General features: G+C 54.1%; 1 protein-coding gene across 5 annotated transcripts in view; it reads left to right on the plus strand.

Moving 5' to 3' along the window:
• ENDOV (endonuclease V) overlaps window positions 1-15,196 on the plus strand; it is a 100,118-nt gene that overhangs the window by 70,125 nt on the left and 14,797 nt on the right. For all 5 annotated transcript variants that reach the window (XR_007473273.1, XR_007473272.1, XR_007473275.1 and 2 more), the window contains exon 10: window positions 14,960-15,166. The gene's annotated coding sequence lies outside the window, so the exon portion shown is untranslated. The remainder of the gene's footprint in view (window positions 1-14,959; window positions 15,167-15,196) is intronic.

The following is a 15,196-nucleotide window of genomic DNA, read 5'->3' on the forward strand; positions in this document are numbered from 1 at the left end:
CTTAAAACCTTGTTATCTGCTACCAGCAGTTTTATTAAGATCCCTCTAAGGTGGTGTCTGGCTGGGCCGAAGCATGAACCCATGGCTTTCTGGTCTATCAATATCAAAAAAATGCAGTGGGCTCCCTCTGGGGCAGGGTGAGGCACGCTGGGAGGGAAAGAGGCTCAGCATGTGAGCTCCAGGGTCACAGCCTTGGCCACCAGCTGCGAGACTCTGGGTGGATGTGAGGATGACATCAGGTGGCACAGGGGAGGCACCCCATGGAACGAGCGCATGATCAGTGGTGATGGAGGTTATCATTTTTACAGTGATGTCCTTGTGCTGTTGGCAGCACTGGTCCAGTCCGGGGAGGGTCTCCAAGCCAGGAGGGGAGCTGACAGGACGTGCAGGAAGCAGAGAGCTGTTTTTCCGTTGTGGCTGTGCTTCCCATCTCTGTTTTTCTTGATGCTGAGTCAGAGTTAGTGTCCAAACCTCGCAGATCCTGCGGCATGTGGACATGTCATGGGGATGAAACAGGAGCTCTTGGGAGAGGAACCCTCTTTAAACACCCGTTGTAGGGTATGTGTGTGTGTGTATGTGAGAGAGAGAGAGAGAGAGAGAGAGAGAGAGAGAGAGGTTTGGGGTGGGGGCGTGGTCAGAGAGGAGAAATCTTAAACTGTCATGTAGTGGGAAGAAAACAAAAGAATGAAGGAGTGACATCCTCCTGTTGCTTGTCTTAGGGTTGCAAAGCCTCTTTCCTGGGAAGATTTTCATTCCCTGTCTGCACAGGGACAGCCCAGTGCCCTGGGAGGCAGGGCTGCAGCAGGAAACTGGTTAAAGCCAGCCCTCACCCTTCCATCCCACCCCCACTCAGGACCAGCCCCATCGGCTGACAGTGACTCCGGCAGGGTTCCCCGGTCCCCCAAGCCAGTCGAAGCTTAGCCTTAGCCATGACTGTCTCTGAGGCTCTGAGGTGAGGCCGACCTCCCAGGGAATACCGAGCATCATGCTTCCTGACCCCTCCTGGTCATCCCATCCGTCTCCAGTGGGGTGGGAAGTAAATGTCCCCCCCCCCTTTTTTTTTTTTTTTTTGGACACACTGTGCAGCAAGTGGGATCTTAGTTCCCCGACCAGGGATTGAACCTCTGTCCCCTGCAGGGGAAGTGCAGAGTCTTAACCACTGGACTGCCAGGGAAGTCCCAGTAAGTGTCCATTTTTATTCCTTCTGCGTGGCTCTTAACTTGGTGATACCCATGGGCCAGGACAGTGCTGGGCACAGGGGGTGGCATGGGGAGGAGAAGCTGTCCCCACCCTCAGGCCGGGGTAAATCGACCTAACAAGGGATTCTTGAAGAGTGAGGAGCTGCGGCCAGGAGCGTACCTGTCACCTCCCATAGTGGCCACTGCCTGACGTCTGGGCTGCACAGCCTGCGGCCAGCTCCCCGCCCCCACCCCCGACCGTGCTGCAGCCCAGCGGTCCTCGCTTCCTGTGGCCCTGGGGCTCCTTTCTGCTCTGCACACTCAAGTGCACACCTGGAAGTGTGGGGTGAGGCCACACTGGACCAATGGCATAAAGAGTCAATGGATAAGAATCTTCTCCTGCCGCTGGGGGGATGGCCCTGAGTGGTTCATAATTCTCTCAGGAGGTCCCCTGGGATTGAACACCTGGTGCCCACAGCAGTAGCCAACTCTGTCACTCATCCTTGCACTCCTCTTTCCCCCTGGACCACTTCACAGATAAACCACCTACCAGCCTCAGGCTCTACCTTTGGGAGAGCCCAGCTGACTCAGGGGCATCTGAGGAGCACACAGCAGGGCTCCCACCCAGGCAGGGGATCAGGGAAGGCCTTCCCAAGGGAGTATCGTTTAAGCTGAGCTCTGAAGCGGGCGTGAGACTTGTCTAGGCAAAGAGGTATTCTAGGTGAGGAAAGGCAGCACGTGCAAAGGCCCCAAGGCAGCGAGGTGTTTGAGAGTGGCAAGAGCAGAGCATTGGATGAGCAGGGGGTGGACGCGGAGTTCAGTAGGTCACGCTAAAGGGTTTGGACTGCACTAGGGGCATGGGGAGGCACAGAAGGGCTTGGAGCAGGTGACTATTTTTTTAAAATTGAAGTTGATTTTACAATGTTGTGTTAGTTTCAGGTATACAGCAAAGTGATTCAGTTTTTAATGTGTATATATATTATATATGTTATTACAAATATTGAATATAGTTCCCTGTGCTATACAGTAGGTCCTTGATGTTTATCTATTTTATATATAGTAGTGTGTATATGTTAATCCCAAACTCCTAATTTATCCCTCCCCCAACCCTGCTTTCCCCTTTAGCAACCATAAGTTTGCTTTCTATGTCTGTGAGTCTATTTCTGTTTTGTAAGTTCATTTGTGTCATTTTTTTAGATTCCACATATAAGTGATATTATATATCTGTCTTCCTCTGTCTGATTTACTTCACTTAGTATGATAATCTCTTGGTCCATCCATGTTGCTGCAAATGGCATTATTTCATTCTTTTTTATGGCTGAGTAATATTCCATTGTATATATGTACCACACCTTCTTTATCCATTCATCTGTCGAGTCGATGGACATTTAGGTTTCTTCCATGTCTTGGCTGTTGTAAATAGTCCTGCTATGAACATTGGGGTGCATGTTTCTTTTTGAATTAGAGTTTTCTCCAGATACATGCCCAGGAGTGGAGTTTCTGGATCATATGACAACTCTAATTTTAGGGGGGTTTTTTTGGCTGCACCGTGCGGCATGTGAGATCTTAGTTCCCCATTCAGGGATTGAACCTGTGCCCCCTGCAGTGGAAGCGTGGAGTCTTAACCACTGGGACTGCCAGGGAAGTCCCTATTTTTAGTTTTTAAAGGAACCTCCATACTGTTCTCCATAGTGGCTCCACCAATTTACATTCCCACCAACAGCGTAGGAGGGTGCAGGTGACTATTTTTGAAAGCTTCTTCTGGCCACTCAGTGGAGAATGGATCCAGCACTGGCACCAGAACAGACAGGGAGACCGTTTAGGAGGCTGTCCTGGTGACCGGGTGGGATGACGGCTTGGAACAAGGGTGGAGGTGGGGAGAACACCCAAAATTATGCCATGTGCGGAACCAGCACCCATTCTATGTGAAGTCCAAGGCTGACCGTATTTAGCTCTGGCCTCCATGACTGTCCTGGTTGATTTCTCAGGGACCCAGCAGCCTGGTCTCCCCTCCACAGGCCTCTGACACAGCCCTGCTGCCCCCTTTCCTGTCTCCTTATCCCTCAGATCAGTCTGGGGACATTCCCAACACTCAAGCTGTCATAACCCCTGGCCTTTAAACAGAAGTGGAGGAGGGACGGCAGTGCTGCCTGTCCGTACCACGTGGAAAACAGCTCAAATGTCTCGTACATGCCCCTTAGTGGCCGGCCGGGGTGTAGGCTGCACATTCTAGTCTTAAACCTAAGACAAGTCACTCGATCTCTGAAGTCTTGGTTTCTTCATCTGTGAAAGAGGGATGTTCTCTGCCTCCTTGGAAATCATGTCAAGGGCACAGCATGGACCAGTGGTGGACCAGCAGTGGGACTGGCACAGAGGTTCTGGGGGTCCAGGAGGGCAGCTCCTGTTCAGGGTGTGGGCTCATCCCCCGACCCCACCCCAAAGTCTTCTCTGACCATAGGTGACCAGGCACTCAGGGGGTGCTTCCAGGGAGGCTGTTGCAGGCCCAGCTCCACCGGCCTGGAGGGGCCAGGCTGCTTGGTCCAGCCACATGCTCTCCAGGTCCTAGGCGGGCTGTGGGTGCCCTGCAGAAGGGGACCCCCATCAGAGTTGGACCAGGCACAGGTGGGAGAGTAACGCAGCAGGGCAGAGACCTGGTCACTGGGAAGCCCACCTTCTAATGGGCAAAGTTAGGCCCTGCTGCGTGGACAGCTGTCATCCCAGGTGGGGAGCATCATATCCGACCCCATCTGGAGGTACCCAGCCCTGCTGCCCCTTTAAGTGAGGGATGCCTCAGAGAGCTGGGTGGGGGAGCTCAGAGCCTGCTTGGAAGAATTGAGCTCCATTTTGCTGCAGCATCTGGCTTGCAGGCCCCAGTGCTCCCTGGTGGGGCCTCTCCATCGCTCCTCTCTCTCTGTCTCGCACGCATACACACTCCCGTCTCCCTCCTCTCCATCCTTTTATCTCGGCCTCACACTCATAGTATTTGGGTCTGTGAAGTCACCGCTTCCTTCCCGTGACTGCCATTTATAGCTGGCAGTAATGAAAGGCGCCCATTTTTTTAAAAAATAATTTTATTTTATTTTATTTTTGGCTGTGTTGGGTCTTCGTTGCTGCACGCGGGCTTTTCTCTTGCTACAGCGAGCGGGGGCTACTCTTCGTCGTGGTGTGCAGCCTTCTCATTGTGGTGGCTTCTCTTGTTGTGGAGCACGGGCTCTAGGCGCGTGGGCTTCAGTAGTTGCGGCTCACGGGCTCTAGAGCTCAGGCTCAGTAGTTGTGGCGCACGGGCTTAGTTGTTCCATGGCATGTGGGATCTTCCCCGACCAGGGCTCGAACCCGTGTCTCCTGCACTGGCAGGTGGATTCTTAACCACTGCACCACCAGGGAAGCCCAAGGCACCCATTTTACATTCGCTGGGCCCCAGCAGCACTACAGAGACACGGATCCCTTTGTTGCAAATAATTAATTTGGTTCCATATTGCGTAACATCCTAAAAAGCTTTCCAGGGCAAGCTCCCGCCGGCTGGACACTGTGATCTCATCAATATTGCATGGCATCGGGCACTACTTTATGCGGTTTCATTAAAAATTTAATTTGTGGTTTAAATCTGCAGCGTTCCCTTTAAAAGGATATAAAGGGAGGGAGGGGCTTTGTGTTGGGGGTGAGCAGATCTTGCAGGGATCCCAAGCCCCAGGAGAGGGAGGGGACCTTCCAAGCGCGGGAACAGCGGGCCCCTCTCTGATTGGCCGCCGGCCACAGCTGCAGATGCTGTTGCTGGAGGGGGGGTGACTGGACCATTCATAGAAATTATTTCTCCAAATCCTGTACTGTTTCCCTTTCTATGTCAGCCATGCGGAAAGGGCAGCTCCCGGGAACCCAGACGCTGGCGGAGGGCTGGGGTGGCGGTGGGGGAGGCCTTCACCAGAGACCCTGGGCCCTTCCAGACCAGAGTTGCCACCCAACCCTGAACTCCTGGCTGTGTGGCCTCTTGCAAGTTACCTGCCCTCTCTGAACTCTGGTCACCCCCACTGCCCCATAAAGTCAGTGCCATGATTTCCTGAGAATGAGTGAAGGGCCTCCCAGATCTGAGTCAGCACAGCCTGTGTCACTGTCACCCCCATGTGGCTGTAGGGCAGGTGGCCCCTAGTGACAGGGTGGCTGTCCACAGGACCCCTGCTGGGGATCACAAGTGTCTGAAAGGCCACCATAAGTCTTATTTCTTTATCTGGACCTCACTGCCTCCCGGAGCGGACTTGGGTGATGCCACCAGCCCTGCAGCTTATAGACTGGAATTTCGTTTCCAATGAGGGGCCTTCACTGGGGGGTGGGGGGTTGGTTTTGCTCTTTCCAGAGAGGGAAGGGGAGGCCCGTGAGAGCTCTGATTATGGTGGGGGAGGGGAGAGAAGGGAAGTGAGGAGTGGGAGCAAGCACAGATGGGCCAGAAGAGACACTTGGGCAACCTTGTAACGCTGCCTGGGCGCCTCTGCCTGAGGGCGCTTCAGACCCGCAGGCCCTGGCGAGGCCACTGACTGTCTCGGAAGGCAGGGATTTGTGCATCCGGGGCTATCTTCTGACATTGTTCCAGAGTGATTAAGTTAAGCTTCCTGGGGCCAGCTGGAGAGAGAGGACAAATTGCTTTGTAAAATTGATTTGCTGCCGTAGCATTTACAGCGTGCCCAGGGCATATCCACACTGGCAGGTGCGTTGGTGCCCTTCCCTCCCTCACACGGGGGTCTCACCGGCCATGTGTATACCAGTCACACGCCATGTGTCCAGAACATGACTTGGACACCACTCACTTCAGTGCGCATGTCTGTGTCCACTCATGGTGGGCTCATGGTGAAACCTCAGTGTCTCAAATGTCCACACGAGGCAATGGCCACCCACAGCTGCAGCCTGCTGGGAGACTTGTCCCAAAGACCCCTGGAGGGGTCCATTTCCGTGGGCAATAGCCATGGGTACCACAGGAGCTAGAGCTGGGATCTAAACATCTGAGACTTGAAGGTTCCCTAAGAAGAGGGGCAGAGCCAGTGCTGGACCAGGGTCTCTGGACCCAAGTGGGGCCTTTGCAACACCTGGGCTGCCTTTCTGCATTCCTGGGGAAATAGGACAAGGCAAATATTGTGGTTTTCAAAGAATGTGTGAGCTTGGATTATGGTATGATGAGACCCATGGACCACACAGTTGGCTGCTGAGGGCCATCCAGGGAAGGAGGACATGCTGGGGCCAGGGGTCCATCCAGACAGAAAAACATGGCTGGCATCACCATCCAGATAGAAAAAGGACAGATGGTTCCTTTCTGGCAGGTCTGCTGTGCATTAGAAAGCACATACTTGGTAATGGAGCATCTTGGCCTGGCTGTAGCCCAGGAAACAGGACTCAGGCCCTTGGGCGCCGCTGGTTTCTTTGCCTGCTTCCCAGGCACTCTGGGAGCACTGGCCAGTAGTGTCTAGAGCATCCTCTAGACACTTCTGGGCAGTGGGAAAATGGTCAGGGATCCTGGCAGTGAGAGGCAGCTTCAGCATCATGCCTGGGCCAGAGCCGGCTCCTCCACTCAGCTGCTGTGTGACCTCAAACAGGTGACTTCACCTCTCTGAGCTGTGTCAAGTGTTAAAATTAGACAAGACCCATAAAACTCTGAGAATGGTGTTGGTCTACAGAAATAAATTAGTAAAGCTTAGTAAATGCTGATTATGATTTTTTTTGTCTTTCCCCTCCCTCAAGATGCTCAGGTACTAGTAACACAGGGGAGTGAAGGAGGGGCTGAGCCAGGGGTCCCGGGGTTAGGGGGCTCCTGCCAAGCCACAGACAAGGCAGGAACGTGGGCCTCTGAGCAACATCTCAGGCTGGGCCCTTGCACAACAGCACCCTCCCCACCTTTTAAATTTTTTAATTTAAAAATGTTTTAAATTGTGATAATATTTAATAATATAAAATTTACCATTTTAACCATTTTTAAGTATACAGTTCAGTGGTATTAAGTACCTTCACATTGTTATGCAATCATCTCCAGAACTTTCATCCTCCCAAACTGAAACTCTGTCTCCATGATACTCTAACTCCCCATCCCTCCTCCCACCATGCCTGGGCACCCATCATTCCACTTTCTGTCTTCATGAATTTGACTCCTTTAGGGACCTCATATAAGTGAAATCATGCATATTTGTCCCGTAGTGACCGGCTTATTTCACTTAGCATAATGTCCTCAAAGTCCATCCATGTTGTAACAGGTGTCAGAGCTTCCTTCCTTTTCAAGGCTGAATACTATTCCATTGTACGGATGGACAACATTTGGTTTACCCACTCACCTGATGATGGACACTTGGGTTGCTTCCACCTTTTGGTGATTGTGGGCAATGCTACTATAAAGATGGGTATACAAATATCTCTCCTAGACGCTGCCTCTACTGATTTTAAATATATACCCAGAAGTGGGAATTTCTGGATCATATGGTCCCCACCCCTCATTACAAATTCAGGAACTGAGGCTACACAGAGGAGCTCAGAGGTTTGACCAGGGGACCCAGCGTCCCCACCGCCCAACCCCTGGCCTCCAGCTCCTCTGTGGCCTATTCCCAGGCCTTCGGGAAGGCTCTCTGGAAGAGGTGAGCTGCGATGGATGCACTGAAGCTGTGATGCTGTCATCATGGGAAGGGGAGTACTGGGCCAGGATGGCAAGTGAACAGTCACCAGCCAGGCATGACTCGGCGCTGGGAAGGCAGCTGTGAAGAGCCAGACGAGGTCTCCCAAGGGGAGAGACAGACCAGAAGCAAGTTCAAAGGCAGCAGTAGGAGCACAGGACTGCAGGCTCCGGTCCCCTCTGCATCTGGGCCTGTCACCCGAGGCACGAGTGGGTGCTATCTGCCCCTGGCGGCCACCTCAGCATCTGCTGGACCTTTGGGGTTCCCCATACCCCACATGGGAGGCCCAGATGGCTCTCCGTGGATTGGGTGAGGGAGCTCGGCAGGAAGGGGCTTCTGCTTCCATGCCCTCTGTCCCCAGGGCCTGCTTAGCTCTCTGCAGGGTCAGCAGAGCCACCTGGTCTTGGTGGAGATGCCGGGCTTTGCCCTCCCCAGGGCCAGTCCAGCCCCAGAGTGCAGTCGGCCTGGAGAGGCCAGGGACTGCCCCCAAGGTCTCTTCAATTTCCTGATAAGAACTGAAGGGCTTCTCGCTTCCCAGGGAACCCCCATGCTGACAGGTGGCTCTGGTGACCGTCCTTGGTGTGTTGTCCGAGTGCTTCCATCTCCCGGTACAGGTGGAACCACACTGTCCCCTGTGGCTCGAGGCCTTCTGCAGTCAGTGAATCAAGTCTGAGTGTCACTTCAGCCCAGGGCGTTTCAGAACCCCACACACCAGCCCTTTCTCGTCCCTGTGGCACAGCAACTGGGTCCCCGAGTGACCAAGGTGAAAGAAGGCCTCGATTGACCTGCGGGGGACATACCTTGGGAGGGAACCACACTGTCCCCTGTGGCTCGAGGCCTTCTGCAGTCAGTGAATCAAGTCTGAGTGTCACTTCAGCCCAGGGCGTTTCAGAACCCCACACACCAGCCCTTTCTCGTCCCTGTGGCACAGCAACTGGGTCCCCGAGTGACCAAGGTGAAAGAAGGCCTCGATTGACCTGCGGGGGACATACCTTGGGAGGGAAAAAGAAAGGACATGCGTCATTTGTAGTAACTGACATCTCGGGATTCTTGTGACTGTGGTATGACCTAGCGGCCGCCTAGTCCTGCCGTCCTGACTGACGAGGTGGCTGAGGGGTCAGCCCAGCTTCCCATGCTTCGTTCTCCTGGCTTCTGTTTTCCTTTGAGGAAACCGATACCCGTCCAACAAGTTTCTTTTCTGCTTAACTTGACCCCAGTTAGGCTTTGCTCTTTGCAACCGGGAGCCTGGCCTGGTGGAGGAGGCTGTTTCAGCTGTTACCAAGCAGCTTATCACTGCATGTGGACGAGGCAGTTGGGAGGAATGGAGGGGGCCTGGGTTTCAGACACAAATGAGGGTCATTGGAGGAAGAGGTGGTGTGGTGGTGTGTGTGTTGGGAAGAGCGCTAAAGGAACTTTCCCACCTCTGAAGGCCATGTGGCTGAACAGTTAGAAGCACAGCTTTGCCTACACGCCCCCCGCCCTCCACCTCCCCCCACAAGCCTGGGTTTGGATCCTAGTGCACCGATGACTGGCTGTGGGTCCTGGCTCAAATTCACCTCTCTGAACGCCAATAAGCACATCTGAAATATGGTGATAACAAGACATGGGATTGTTGGGAAGACGGCAGGAGAGGAAGTACGTGAAGCACCTGACACAGTGTCTGGACATAACATATTCCCAATTCACCGTCATAGTACCGTACATCAAGGCCAAGGGTGGTGTGCAGCAGCCGCAACCCGCGGAGCCAGGCTGCGCCTCCTCCTTGCCGTCTGCGAGCCCTTGGCCCCAGCTGCCCACTTGCACCCCTCCCTCCACAAGGGAGCCCGGCCGTCCTCTCCAGCCCACCCTCCCGGACAGAGCTGAGTGCCAGCTGCGGGCTCTCAGTGTCTGCAGCCTCCAGGATTCCTGTGTTTGGGATGCCAGCTTCTTTTACTGTTGTTAAAGTGTTTTGCTGCTGGGAAGCCTCGAGCATCTCCACGGAGGGACATAAATAAAGGTAATAACCTGGCTATTAGGAACTTTCGCCAGGTGTGTCCACCCTGGAGCGCCCTGGCATGCTGCAAGGCAGCCCTCGACAGCGAGCGCAGGGACGGGTGAGAAGTCTCTCGTGCTCTCTGTTTCTGGGTCAGGTACCTCTTATTCTCTGGGCTGCAAACAGAGTGGGGGGTGGGCATAGGCAATGTGCCCCCCGTCAGGGTGGCGTGGGAGGGATGCGGGGCAGGCCACGCCCAGGATGGAGCACAGTAAGCGCGGTGAGGCAGGACAGAGGGTGACATCTCTGAGTGCTGCTCTCCACGGCCCTCCTTCCTCCCCCAGCTGGGCGTGGAGCCTGCAGGTGGGGCGTATCGCTCAGAACCCAGAGCTGAGGCTTGGGGCTGGCAGTGCAACCTGGTGGCTGTGGCTGTGGGCTTTGGCACCAGGCCAATGTTGGTGCAAGTCCTCGTCCCTGTGCAATGTCTGTGCCACTGGGCAGGTCCCACCAACTCGATAAACCTTGGTCTCCCGTGTATAGAATAGAGACGGTGATGGTCTCCACTCCCGGAAACTGAGCCCAGAGCCACCAGCACCCGTAGAGGGGGTTGGCACACGTGCAGCCTTCAGCTCTGTCCTGACCTGGATTGTCCCATGCAGGATGTTTGGGCTGAGGCCCGGCTGCTCGTGGGGTCTCTCCATCGCGCACCCTAACACAGAGGAGGCGCTGGGCCTGCCTGCTGGCAGGGAGGGGGTCTGACCTCATCTTAGGTCAAAGATGGGACAATATTGGCTGGTGGCCAAGCTCCCCATGAGGGAGTCCCGCTGCTCCATGGGACGCTTGGGGGCCTGGAATCAAGCTGGATTCATTGAACCTGACAGGCTTGGGCCTGAGAGGGCTCAGAGGGTCCCCAGGCTACTCCTCTGTTTTGATCTGACCACCGAGGGCTTCTACCCCCACCCAACCCCAGGCCTCTGTCTTCTTTTCTTTAAGAATTGTGACAGCACATTTTCATTTATTAATTTTATGCTTAATAACACTTTTTTAAAAGCCCCAAAACTAGATGCCCGTGAGAAACAATTCACACTGTGTGGACAGTTGTCGAGGCCCCTCAGATGCGACTATGTGGCCCCAAACCCTATGACAGTTCCCTGGGGGTTTCCTGGGGCTGCTGAGCCTGGGAGCGGGGGCGGGGAGATTCGGGGCTGCAAAGCTGAAAGGGAGCAGAAGGTGGGACACAGGGGGAAGAGTGGCAGAGGAAAGGACATCACTTAGGGTGCCCCGGGGCCATCCCAGGACGCAGGCTGGAGAGCAAGACCAGCCTGAGGTGGGTGACATCCTGGCATCTGTGGGTTCACTCCAGCTGTGAGCTCCCCAGAAGTGAGAGCAGAAGAGGGCAGGGGGCAGGGGGCAGAGGGGTGAGGGGCAGCACACAGGGACAGCTGAGGAGGTCCGCAGAAGGGGGCGAGTGTTTCCCCCTAAGCCCCCAGGGCAGCAGTAGGACAAAGCTCTGTGTCCTCCTCCCCTCCCCTCCCGACGTGCTCTCCACTGAGGAGTCAGGGCCCTAGGTGGCCGCAGCTGCCTGTCTAGGGATCTGTGCGCTAGGCCAGGGTGGGCCAAGTCAGCCGAGGGCCGGAGCCGCTTTGACCTGGCAACCTTCCCGGCGCCCCCTCCCTCCCCCAACATTCCCTTCACAGCAGGCGTGATAATTGGGTTTTACACGGGGCCCTCTGGCACTGACCTAGTTGTCCTGGTTCCCGCCTTCCTCTGTCCCTGTGTGTTCGCCCCTGATGTTCTTTAAACCCCAGGCATTGTGCCTTCATATGTCCTGGTTTCATCCTCCACTCTGATTCTGCTGGGCAAGGTCAGGCTGGTGCCGGAGCCTGGAGCAGGCATTCGGGGTGCCTGGCATAGCATGTGCTTCTCAAGGGCGCCCTGCTCTGGGCCCACCTCTGGGAATGAGACAAGTGAGGCCCCGGGTCTGCACCCTGGACAGCTGAGCAGCAGGTGATGGCCTGAGCGTGACCCCATTAGGGGCCTCCTCCCTGACGCTGGGTCCCCATGTGTGTGAGGAGGGATGGAAGGGTTTCTGGGGACCAACTCCTCATCTGGAAATGGCAGCAATAATGCAAAGTGCTTGGGCTCAACTGAAATAACACGTGGGGGGCACAAGGCCTGGCACCGGATGAGAATGTCCATTTGTCTGTCCATCTCCCTCCCTCTCTCATCATTTCCTCACCTGCAGAATGGAGGCCTGGACATCCCGGTGAGAGACCTGTTCCCGCAGGGACCGTGTGTCCACTACAGGACACTGACCATCTGTGCTGGTGCTGGAGCAGCACAGATGGGAGCATCTTCTGCCGGTTAGAGCATCTCTGCAGGGGGAGGTGTTCTTGGGTTCCCCATTCACAGGTGAAAGCACCTGAGGCTATGAATGACAAAGGGACTGTGCCCAGGGCTCAGAGCTGCTCCCGCTGGACTCAGGATTCAAGCTCGGTGACTGACCCCTGTGCCCCTGCTCTTCACCCCTGCTCCGGGCTGACCAGATGTTTGGCAGCTCTGGGGCTATCTGGGGGGGTAGAGGGCGAGGAAAACTTGTCCTGAAGCGGGTCACCACCGTGGCGCCTTCACCAGCCCTGTGGGTGGCCGAGCATGTCCAGGTCTGGATTCTGACAGGTTGCAGCTTGTTTTTTTGAGACTTGTCAGCATGGGGCTGCCAGGGAAACAGGTGCCTGTCTCTAACAGGGATGTTTACCCGGCTGTGATCTGAAGAGGCATGTTCCTTGATTCCTACAGGGCTTGGGGCCAGTCCCTGTAAGAGGGAGCCTCGAAAGGGTCGGCTGGGGGGCACAGATGGCTTTGGGTTTAAACGGGGCCAAAACTTTCACCAGCTCCTGCAAACAGTTCCCTGAATGTGGAGGTTTGGCTGAAATCAGGCGGGCGACATCAGCTGCTCCCCACACCCACGCCCGGAATCCCCCCACTGCCCCCTCCTCAAGACATCCCCCCAATTTCAGAATCACCTCTGCTTGGTCTCCCAGCTCCCGTAAGCTGCTAAGCATGAAGCCTGCCTTCCGAGGCTGTATGAATAATAGAACTGAAATCATCCCCAGTTAAAAATAGATACTCTTCTTAATAAATATTTTATGTACTGTCTTTAGAATATACAGATCCCCTGTCTGGAGAGTTGAAGAAAACCCTGTTATCGAGCCCAAAGACTGTAGGAAAGGCTCAGCCTGACGTCCCCACAGCCACAGCTCCTGACCGGGATCCACCCCCTCTTCAGTGACGTTCACTGAAAACAGCCTGCACCAGTACTGACGGAACTCCCAGCCAGGAGCAGCCTGGGAATTCTTGGGCGTGTTAGTCACCTATAAATTTGATGGAGGCAAATCAGTTATCCGATGCCCCTTGGCTAAGTGAGGCTCGGAGTTCAGAAAAGCCAAAAGCAAGTTCTCATGTTCCCACTGTACAGAAGGACTCCCCTCTGTGAGCGGAAGCTGGGGGCATCTGAGGGCAGTCTCGGGGAGGGAGAGGAAATTCTGGGTGGGGAGGCGGAAGTGGTTGGAGTTTAAAGCGCTGGCCCATTTCAGAAAACTTTGCAAATGCAGTATAACCTTGAAGGTCTGCGTTAATTAGGACACGGCATGATCTAGATACAGCAAATGAATCTGAATAATCTGCAGAAACAGCTCCCAATCTTGACCGCCTCCTCCCCGCTATGATCTTCCCATGGAAGACAGGGCAGGCAGGAAATGCTGGGGTCTGCCCAGCATGCAGACCACTTCAAATAAGCCCCACTCTGCAGGTCCCAAGAGAATGGCTGAGAGTCCTTACTCAACAGGGCAGAAAACTGGATATTGAAGGGGCAGAGTATGCTGAAGCTAGGACAGATGAACCAAATGGGGTTTGGGGCCGATGTCTCAGCATTGGTCTCTCTGCCTGGACTGGCAACTCCATACCCCATCTGGTTTCCTTGGACTGAGCGCAGAGGCCCTTCCCTGTGAGGCCCACCTGCCCTGAGGATGGGCCACTCTCTCCCTTGTGCTCAGCTTACTTTGAGGAGATTTTGGTTTAGCACCCGGCACCCTGATGAATGGGTGGATGGATGGATGGTGGATGGATGGGTGGTGGATGGGTGGTGGATGGTTGGATGGCTGGATATATTGATGGGTATGTGGATAGATGCATGGATGGGTGGATGGATGGAAGGGTGGATGCATAGGTGGATGGGTGGATGCATGGATGAGTGGATAGATGGGTGGGTGGATGGATGGAGGAGGAGTAGATGGATGCATGGAGGGGTGGATGGTTGGATAAATGGGTGAGGGGATGGATAAATGTGTGGATGGGTGGATGGATGGGGAGTATGTGTGCATGGATGGATGGATGGGTGCATGGATGGATGCGTGGATAGAAAAAGCCACCTTGTATCAGATTCCAAAGGGGAATTGCTCACAGAAAAAAATGGGAGCCCAGTCACTCCATTACTCCAGGGTTGATCATATACATGGTAATGTGCTTTAATCCTTCTCTCCTGCTGCCCTCTATCCTTTGCTTTCCAGTTCCTGCATTACTGGCTGGAAAGGCAAGGCTTGGGGAGCAGGGAGAAGGAGTAGGAGAGACCAGAATTACAGAGGACAGACAGTGAGAGTTCAAGGACCCGATGCTAGACTCTCCCACATGGCCCACCTGGAGACCTTGAGAAGCCAGGCTGCCCCTCCACTGTCAGTGAGCCAGGGCACTTTAGGACGTTATTATGTTTCCCAGTGTTCCTCGAACAAAGCCGGTGCTGGAACGTTGGGCAATCAGAACTCAGCACCTACTCGGGCTCTCGTTGGGCGAGGCTTTGTGGGGGATACAAAAGAAGTTAAAAAAAAAAAAAAAGACATCCAGTTATTTCAATAGAAAGCATTTTTAAAAAATCCATGCCACTGTACCTACACTTGTTTTAAGTTTTTTATTTTGGAAGGTACAGGGGAAGAAAATCATGAAATGTTTTCATGTCTCTGTGATTGAGCAAATGCTTAAAATATTAAACTATTGCTTAATAATTGATTAAAACTAACCTCAGTGGGAGCCAATCACCCATTTGGCAGGATCTCTTTAAACTTTTAAGGCCTTTTAGCTTCCCCTGGCCGCCTAACCTTTCTCTTGTCTGATTCATTCAGGTTTCAGCAGACAGTTTGCCTCTTGTTGATTGATGATGTCACGATGCCTCTATTGAGCTGTGGGATGGTTGACACAGGCTGGATTCAGAAAAAGTAAAGTCCTAGCAACACTGTGTCTGAAGAGGTAGTGAGGGGAGGAGAGAAGGAAGTCAGAATGTCTGCAAATAACAGTACTGCGGTTTCTAAGATGCAGAAGGGGAATCAGAGGTAAGGCTGTGTGGCCTTCAGAGCCACTTA

The sequence above is a fragment of the Orcinus orca genome, chromosome 19 (genome assembly GCF_937001465.1).
Source record: "Orcinus orca chromosome 19, mOrcOrc1.1, whole genome shotgun sequence".
Taxonomy (NCBI): Eukaryota; Metazoa; Chordata; class Mammalia; order Artiodactyla; family Delphinidae; genus Orcinus; species Orcinus orca.